Source organism: Suricata suricatta, chromosome 6, assembly GCF_006229205.1.
Source record: "Suricata suricatta isolate VVHF042 chromosome 6, meerkat_22Aug2017_6uvM2_HiC, whole genome shotgun sequence".
In the NCBI taxonomy this organism is placed as follows: Eukaryota; Metazoa; Chordata; class Mammalia; order Carnivora; family Herpestidae; genus Suricata; species Suricata suricatta.
Window position 1 is genome coordinate 45,178,789 of NC_043705.1, and position 9,038 is coordinate 45,187,826.

Here is a 9,038-nt window from a genome sequence, read left to right on the forward strand (position 1 = left end):
AGTCATACCTTCCTGTTTCTTTGCATGTCTAGTAATATATGGTTGGAAACTAGACATTATATAATAACGTTGTAGTGATTTAGAATTGTGTTGTGTTCATCTGCAGACTTGCTTTCTGTTCTACTGGGTAATTCGCTTGCCTGGATTGAAACTGGAAACTTACTCTTTCCTGGGTTATGTAACTGCTGGTATATTTGCTCTCATCTTATAGTTTGTAGTGATTCTTATGTTAGCCTGGTGCACACCCTACGCCTGTGTAATTTCACCGTCCTCCAAGGATGTGGACAGATACTACACTTGTATTTGATAGATCAGCCTGAAGTTCCCTTAATTCTAGGCAACCCACCCTCCAACCAATTTCAAGATAATCTGTCATCCTCAGGCTCTGTCCTCAAGCCCTAAATTTTCAGCGTTATCCTGTCCAAACTGCACACGATCGGAAAATGCACTTGCTTTACAAAGAAAAAAAAAAAAAAAGACCATAAATTCACAGAGGCCCTTTTGAGCTCTATCTTCCAAGTCTTTGTCCTTTTTGCTGTGTCCCCCACACGTGGGTAATTTGGCTGTCGTGTAGGAATTTAGGCAGAGTTTATACTCATATTTTGGTGTCTTTATAACTGGGCCATGCAGAATTTCTCCTTAAACGTCCAGCTAGTTTTTCAGGGCGGAGTTGTTATCCGGCACCTCCAGCTGGTAAGGCAGTGGTTTACATGTGTGGTTTTCTAACTCGGTAGCCATGGAGGTTGGGAATCAACTTTTGGCCAAGCCCTTCTCAGGCCAAATCACAACCTTGAAATTCTTAACCCTTCCAGTTGCAGTTTGTTTTATTTTCATGAGAAAACTGTCTCCTGGCGTCTATTTCAGATGCTCCACAGAACCTTCAATTCACTGAATTTTTAAATATTTTATCTAGCTATTATAATTTTGACCTGTAGTGTGATTCACATAATTACATCACTCCACAACCATTTACCACATTTCCCCTCCTCCCGTTTACTTTAAATTTCTCAACGTTTTTGAAATTTCTTTTAAATGCCATCGGCCTTCATTTTTAAATGCATGATTTAACTTACACAGATTTCTGTTTAAAATTAAGACTACACAATATATTTCATTCTCACTGTTTGAGACCATTGGCCTAGGAGAGAGTGGTCAGTGGCAACAGTCTGAACAGATTCAGGAACTTAAATGGCTTTGAGAATTTGAAAACAAGTATAAACTCAACCTAAAGTTGGTCTGCTTTTGATTACTGCCATGCACTAGTAATTAAAAACAACTCCCCCTTTCTCTTGGCATGCAGTATGTCAGTGTTGGTATAAGCCTTTCTTCTTCCCTACTAGCTCTCTGTTTTTCTTAACAAAGTCTGAGATTTGAGGTCTAGGTTGTTATTGTGTTTCTATATTATACCGTAGAACTTCTTCCAAGTAGATTAGTGACAAGGTGTATCACAACTCCTCACAAGCAGCTCTGTTTGAGCTAGTGTCACTGCTCCTGGCCATTCATTTTTCAGCTTTGGCCTGCAAAGTGTGAGGCTTGAAGCTTGTATTATCACTATTGTGTTATAGTTACACCACACATTGCCTCTTTCTAGATTATTTAACTAGATCAATGGCATCTCATCATACTTACCTTTTAATATACCTTCCTACTCTTTAGGTCTTATTTCTGCTTTACCTATCAATAATTTTACCATGAAAAACAGGCCACTATATACAATATCTTTATTTCTCAAATGTAAAAGCCAGTTGGGTCTAAAATTTGGAAAATATAATCTTTCCTTGTTATCACTATAGATGTATTCATTGTCCTCTGGTACATAATATTGCAACAGAATTATCATGTCAGCCTGATTTTCGTTACTTTGTAATTAAGGCATTTTTTTAAACCTCTGTGCTTATAGGATTTTTTTGCATAATATTTGAAATATTTTACAACATGTATTTTGGAGTAAATCTCTTCTTATTTATACTAAAAAGCAGCGCATTTTTTTAGTCTGTATATACAGATGAGAGATTTAAGATTAGTTTAGGGAATGCTAAAGAAGCTTCTAAAATTTCAGGGCAGAGTAGAAACCAGGAGGGGGAATTTACTTAGAAGGGGAGTCTAAGTTTCCCCCAGGGAACCTGATAATAGACAATTCATAGTTTTTCATTTTAAATGTCAGGAAATTAATTTCACTAATTTTATGTTATTCGTACTATATTCTTACCTGATAATACCCTTGTTCCACAACTTCAGTTATACAACATTACTGACCATAAGTTCAGATAGGAAATAGAACTGGAGATGAATCCTTGGCCTTGTCTTTAAGAAAGCTTCAAATTACTTACCTATTGTATTAGATATGATCATTTTCGAAATTTCAGAGGACAATCCTAATAGGAAGGAACAGTGGCAAAAACTGAGGAAGCAACCATGTGAAGTTATGGAAAAGAATTCTTATATTCCTTTGATCTCTTTCTAAGGAAATAAAACCATACCTTTGATATACCAGTGGTCAAGTTTCAAGCCGATTAGTTAAGAGAAAAAAATTAAATAAAAATTTTAAAAGCATAGGAATGCTGGTCTCTAGAGAGAAGCGAATGCTCTTCTCCATTTCTTTACCCAAGGGACACAGAGGCGGACACGGACACACACACCCACCCACACACCCACCCACCCACACACAATTTCATGCCACCCTCAGAAAAAAAAAAAAAAAGCTGTTATCATGTTACCATTGACCAGATACAGGGACATGCACCCGACCACTTCTACTTGGTAGTGACCAGATCACCACACTTGGTTAAAAGGATAAGCAGAGAGGTGGATGATTTTATCATCCTTCGCACGACCACATGACTGGAAGATTTAAGAGGGTTGTGCTGACTCAACCAGCCTTCAGTTTCTCTCTCTGTGTGCCTTTTTTAGACTGTCTTCCTCCCAAGATTGTGGAGAATTCAGAATTGGCTGGTATTTAATTCTTTGCGGTGTCTCTTTTATTGCCATGCTCTTGTAAAGGTTGGATGGGAGCATCTAGAACAGTTTTCCTCTGCATATAATCACTGTTCTTCAGAGGGCCTACTATTTGTGTAAGACATTCCGTGGATACTTTGGGATACTCTTTAAATGATAAATGAACAAATAAACCTACCATCATCTAGATTTATTTGAGACTCTTGAACCACTTGTGGATTTTCCTTGCTCTAAAACTATTTTCTTTATTCCACGTCCTGTATTTTTTTTATGTCTGTGTATGTTATTCTAATGTTTATCATTATTCTGAAAGGAAATAATAATCTCAGGCATATATCAATTTATTGTCCTATGCAGATCTACATTGTAAACAGATTGATCCATTAGTTGTTGAGAAAGGTATGTTAAAATCTCCCATTATGTTTGTGGGTTAGTCTATTTTTCCTTTTCCTTAAGTCAATTTTTACTTTATTTTGCCTTATATATTTTGAGGTTATGTTATCAGGTAGCTTCCTAGCAAAGTTTTCACCACCACAGAATGAGTCCCATCATGTCACACTAATGCCTCTTATTTTAAAGTGTATTTTTCTGATATTAATACTATAGTAAGTTAATTTTGGTTATTATTTGCATGGAATCTATTTTCTCATTCTTTAGTTGGTTATTTTTCTGTATATTTCTATTTAAATGTGTCTCCTACCAAAGAAGGAAACAGTCAACAAAACTAAAAACCAGGCTACAGAATGCGAAAAGATATTTGCAAATGACATTTCTGGTAAAGAGTTAGTATCCAAAATCTATAAAGAACTTATCAAACTCAACACCCAAAAAACAAATAACCCAGTAAAGAAATGGTAGAAAACATGAAGAGACACTTTTCCAAAAAAGACATCCAGATGGATAACAGACACATGAAAAGATGCTCAACATCACTCATTTCCAGGGAACTACAATCAAAACCAGGATGAAATACCACCTCATACCTGTCAGAATAGATAAAATTAACAGCACAATTTAAAAAAAAAACCACAGGTGTTGGCAAGGATATGGAGAAAGAGAAACCATCTTCTACTGTTGGTGGGAATCAAACTGTATGGCCATTCTGGAGAGCAGTATGCAGGTTTCTCAAAAAGTTAAAAATAGACCTTCTCTATGATCCAGCAATTGAACTACTAGGTATTTACCCACAGAATACAAAAATGCTGATTTGAAGGGGTACATGCACCCTGATGTTTGTAGCAGCATTGTCAACAATAGTCAAACTGGAGAGAGCCCAAATGTCTATCTGCTGATGAATGGATAAAAAAGATATGGTATGTATATACATTGCAATATAACTCAGCCACCAAAAAGATAAAATCTTGCCATTTGCAATGATGTGGATGGACCTAGAGTGTATTATGCTAAGCAGAATAAGTCAGTAAAAGACAAATACCATATGATTTCACTCATATGTGGAATTTAGGAGACAAAACAGATGACTATAAGGGAGCAGGAGGGAAGAGAGGGAAACTATGAGAGACTCTTAAATATAGAGAACAAACTGACAGCTGATAGAGGAAGGTGGGTAATGGATGGGCTAGATGGGTGATTGGTATTTGGGAGTGCACTTGGTATGATGAGCACTGGATGTTGTATGTAAGTGATGAATCTCTGAATTCTACTCCCAAAACCAATGTTGCACTGTTAGCTAACCAGAATTTAAATAAAAATTTGAACAGGAAAAAAAATAAAATGTGTTTCTTATGAACAGCAATTGTTTGAGATTTGTATTTTAAAATAATTATCAACTTACAGGCAGTTGAAAAGAAATTACAGGAAAATTACAGATTTATAGGAAGTTTAAAAGATACTATGTTCAGTCAGTTCCCCCCCCCCATAATTATATCTTACATAACCATGGCACAATATCAAAATCAGTAAACTGACATGGGTACAAGACGTGTGTATAGATCTAGGTCATTTTATCTAGTTTTGTATAACTACCAGTGTAATCAAGATACAGAGCTATTCCATCATCACCAAGATCTAAACAGCCAAATAAACAAGATAACTTAGTGAAGGCTGTTAAGTAGCCTTTGTCAGTCTCATATGGAGGCCTTTAAATGGAGTAGCATTTTGCAGACATGTGATAAAACTATATTTAGCAAGGTCTAGTTCTAAGGATTCAAATGGGCTTCCAATATCGTCTTTAAGACTGTCTGTCTCCCTCTGTGGTGACTGCATTATCAGGCAGGCTTTCTTTATGTGGTGGAAAAGAGGACTACAGGAAGCTTCTGGCTTCCATTATCCACACAGGGAGTGACTCCTGAGAAAAGTGTTGGACCCTATTTATCTTAATCTCCAGGCTAAACACTCAAAGGATAGTGAGTCATGTCCTTACCTTTGGACTAATCACTACATCTAGGCGATGGATATTTCGATTGTCCACATTCAGGTGTGACTCTCAATTATGGTGGCGAAGTGGGACCCCATAGCTGTATCCCTCCCATTACCAAAATCATATGAAGAGGGAGAGAATCAACTCCTAAAATGAAGAGGTCTTCTGTTACCGGAAGAGGGAGGCAGGCAGAAACAACGGTGACAGTGTTACAAGGCCTTGGTGGAGAATCACTGTTCTCTTATTCTCAGGCCTTAAGCTTTCACTTCTCCCTGGGGAATTCTCAGACATATATCCACACCCCTAATCTCTTGACTGAATTTCAGATGTGGCATTTCTAATTATCTGCGAGGCTCCTTTCTTAAATTTGATTATCACTGCAGCTTAACATGTATGGATGCAATCTAATTATTTCCCCACCAAACGAGATTCTCCTCCAGGTTGTCACATTTCAGGCAGTGTTCACGTCGTTACTCACCCTACCAAACATAAAACGCTGAAGACCTTCCCCACACCGCTTCCCCACCTCTGCAGGGCTCCCCAGGTGTTCCCATGTAGCATCTCTCCCAAGTCCCCCTTACCTTCCTTACCACTATTTTTTAAAGTAGTTTATTGTCAAATTGGTTTCCATACAGCACCCAGTGCTCTTCCCCACAAGTGCCCTCCTCCATCACCACCCCCTCTTTTCCCCCCTCCCCCTTCAGCCCTCAGTTTGTTCTCAGCATTCAATAGTCTCTCAAGTTTTGCGCCCCTCTCTCTCTCTCCCCAACTCTCTACCCCACTATTTTTGAATCCCAGCTTCCATTATCTTTCTCATTCTAACCTCGACCTTCTCCATTCTACATACTGATATCAGACAAATTGTCTCAAAACAGTGCTGGACTTTCACTCCCAAAATAAAAAAATAAATAAATAAAATCAATTTTCTCTATTGTTTATAGGAAAGAGTCCAAAACACTTGGCCTGATATTTTGATATCTGCTATAATCTGGCTCCAATCCACTTTTCCAATCTACTTGATTATCATTTGCTTATACAGACCCTCTGATCTAGCCAAACTGATGTCCTCATCATTCCCCACATAGACTATGTGCTTTAGAACTGTCCTCTTATGCTTTTGTTCATACTGGGTCCTCTGCCTTGAAATCTTTCCTTATTCTTTTCTCATTATTTCAGTCCTAGCTCTTTTAAGACCCACCCCAAATTTCATTGCTCCCTTAAACCTTTCTTTACAACTTAAGCAAGATGCTGGGTCCCTCCTTTATGGGCAATTGGGCTCACTACGCATTTAGCAACATTATGTGAGCCCTGTTTTTTGGAGTCAAGTAAGTCATCCTGTATGCCACGAGCCCACTAAGCCTGACTCCCAACTCCCCACACCCTCCTGTCTAACACAGGTCGTGCACTAGAAATCTCCAGATCTCAAGTCAGTCTCATTGGCAAAGGCCAGATGCCTATTGTGGATGAGTTTGTATAGCAGTGTGGTCCCTAAATTGCAAACTTCCTGTGTTCCCAAGAGTGTCGGCATGATCTAAAGCACCAAATTTCTGTTTTAATATTGTTCTTCACTTCTCCAGTTCTTTCTGGAAAATGGAGTTCAGCTCTGTATTTCAGCCCATACTTCGAGACCCCAGAATCTTTTCAAGCTCTTGTCAGCCTGTTTTTCTATTACCCTGTCTTCAGGGAGATTTACTCCCAACAGACTTCTCTCAAAGATTTTGAAACTGCCCCCCTCTAGATTGGTTACCATTTCTACTGCTGTTACTTTAAATTCCTCTTTGGCAGGGATTTACTTTGTCTTTCTATCATCAGCAACTAGCACACAGTAGGTACCTAAGTCATGCTTTTGAAAAGAACAAAACAAAAAAACAATCTCCACTAAACGAGACCTCCATGAATACTGCGCTCACATCAATCATGCAAATTTTATCCTGTCCCTTTAAACATGACCTAACAGACAGTTCCTCACCAAGGATCAGTTCTTCTTGTTTCAGTCTTGTTGAAACTCTTCTTCCTCTTCCATAACTGTACATACTTCTGACTTCTCAGAACACTTCAGTCACAAGTTATGGCATTTACCACTTGCCATCTTAGACCAATATGTTTGGACAGCTCTGAGGGCGGACACTGTCATCTAATTTCTTGGACTCTCTACTGAACAGCCTGAAAACACCAGACACTGAATAAAGTTTTGTTGATAATGATCAAAGTTTATTACATAAAGTTGAAATGCTCTGTTGTCTTTTAGTCTTGTAATGAGACTTGTCTATCAATGACTTGGCATTAGAATTGGTTTCTTAATCCATAACCTATCCCTGTACTGTGCCAGATTCAGGTACTTCCTCCAGATTTACAGTACTTCCCAGTCCTCTTGCATAAGAATTTTAATAAAGCTTTTTTTGCATTGTAATTATGACTATAGAGTAATACAGATGTTATTTACAAGAAGGAGGGAGCTATTAGCTTAATTTGATGCACACAAAAATAACGGACAAATGGTAAAGTTATTTTAAAGTAATAGTAAAATTCTCCTTTTGAAGTTTCTAAATAAAGCAACCTTTATTTCAGTGTTAGTATTTCTCGCTTTTTAGGCCTGATTTAAAAGCCTACTGGTGTATCTTTGCTCTTACTAATAATGTCATGTAAGATGAGAATTATGTCATCATTTGGATCATCTTGAAGTCAACATAGAGTATTAAAGCAGCCATTTAACTTTAAAAGTAGTCGATAGACGGAGCGTATTTGTTGGATATACTATGAAGGTCTAATTAAGTTGTTTTTACTTTAATCATGTGATTAGAGACTTTTTATTACAAAGTTAGTTTTGATTAATGTGAAATAACAAAAATGCCTCTGTGCATCTTTGAGGGAAAGATGAAGCAACTAAATTATTTTTGCCTGAAGGGAAAAAAACCTGAACAGTGATATGACAGGATTCTTTAAGGATGGAAGAGTTACTGTAAAGAGAACAGTGGCCTCGTTTTACCCGCGCTTGAGCGGCAACTCAGAGAGCTGGTGATGGGCTCCGCACCGGCAGTTTTGAAAAAGCCAGAGGTATTGCAGCTGCATTTAGTGCCAAACTGGAAGTCAGACACACTGTCCTCCGGCCAGACTAGCAGAACAGAGACATCAGATAAAGTCCTTCCAACTTCCAGAGAAATGGAGAGAGGACAGAATGAGCTGGACAGTAGGGGCTGGAGTCCATCCTAGGCTGACGTTCAAACCATCTCGCACTGCCCTGGATGGGCCCTCCTAGTCCCTGATTCCTTTCTGCAGAGACGAAAAATCCTAGGCATTAAGAGACACTCTCCCAACCTGAATTCTCTCCCTGTTTCTGTCAGACTTTAAAAGACTCAGCTACGCCATCATTTTGAAAAGCCAGCTTTTATTTTAACTCATCCATCTGACTTCAAGTCTGGCAACAAATGCTATTTATTTCCTCTATTCACTAAGGAAATGGAATTGAATTGCTTCAGGGAGAAATTCAGAATATACAAAAAGAACTATGTCCTGACTCCAAAGTTTGTTGGATCTAGAGCAAGTTGTTGAGAGGAACTGTAAAATCTTCTTCCAGAACCAGCCTTGGAGTGAAAACACAAGCCCGGTTCCCAGCTGACCTTCCTAGAGGAAGACTCAGAATGTCACTCACTGCCCTCTGATGCTTCTGAATTTCAGGAATTGGATGGCACACTCAAGACTTGAA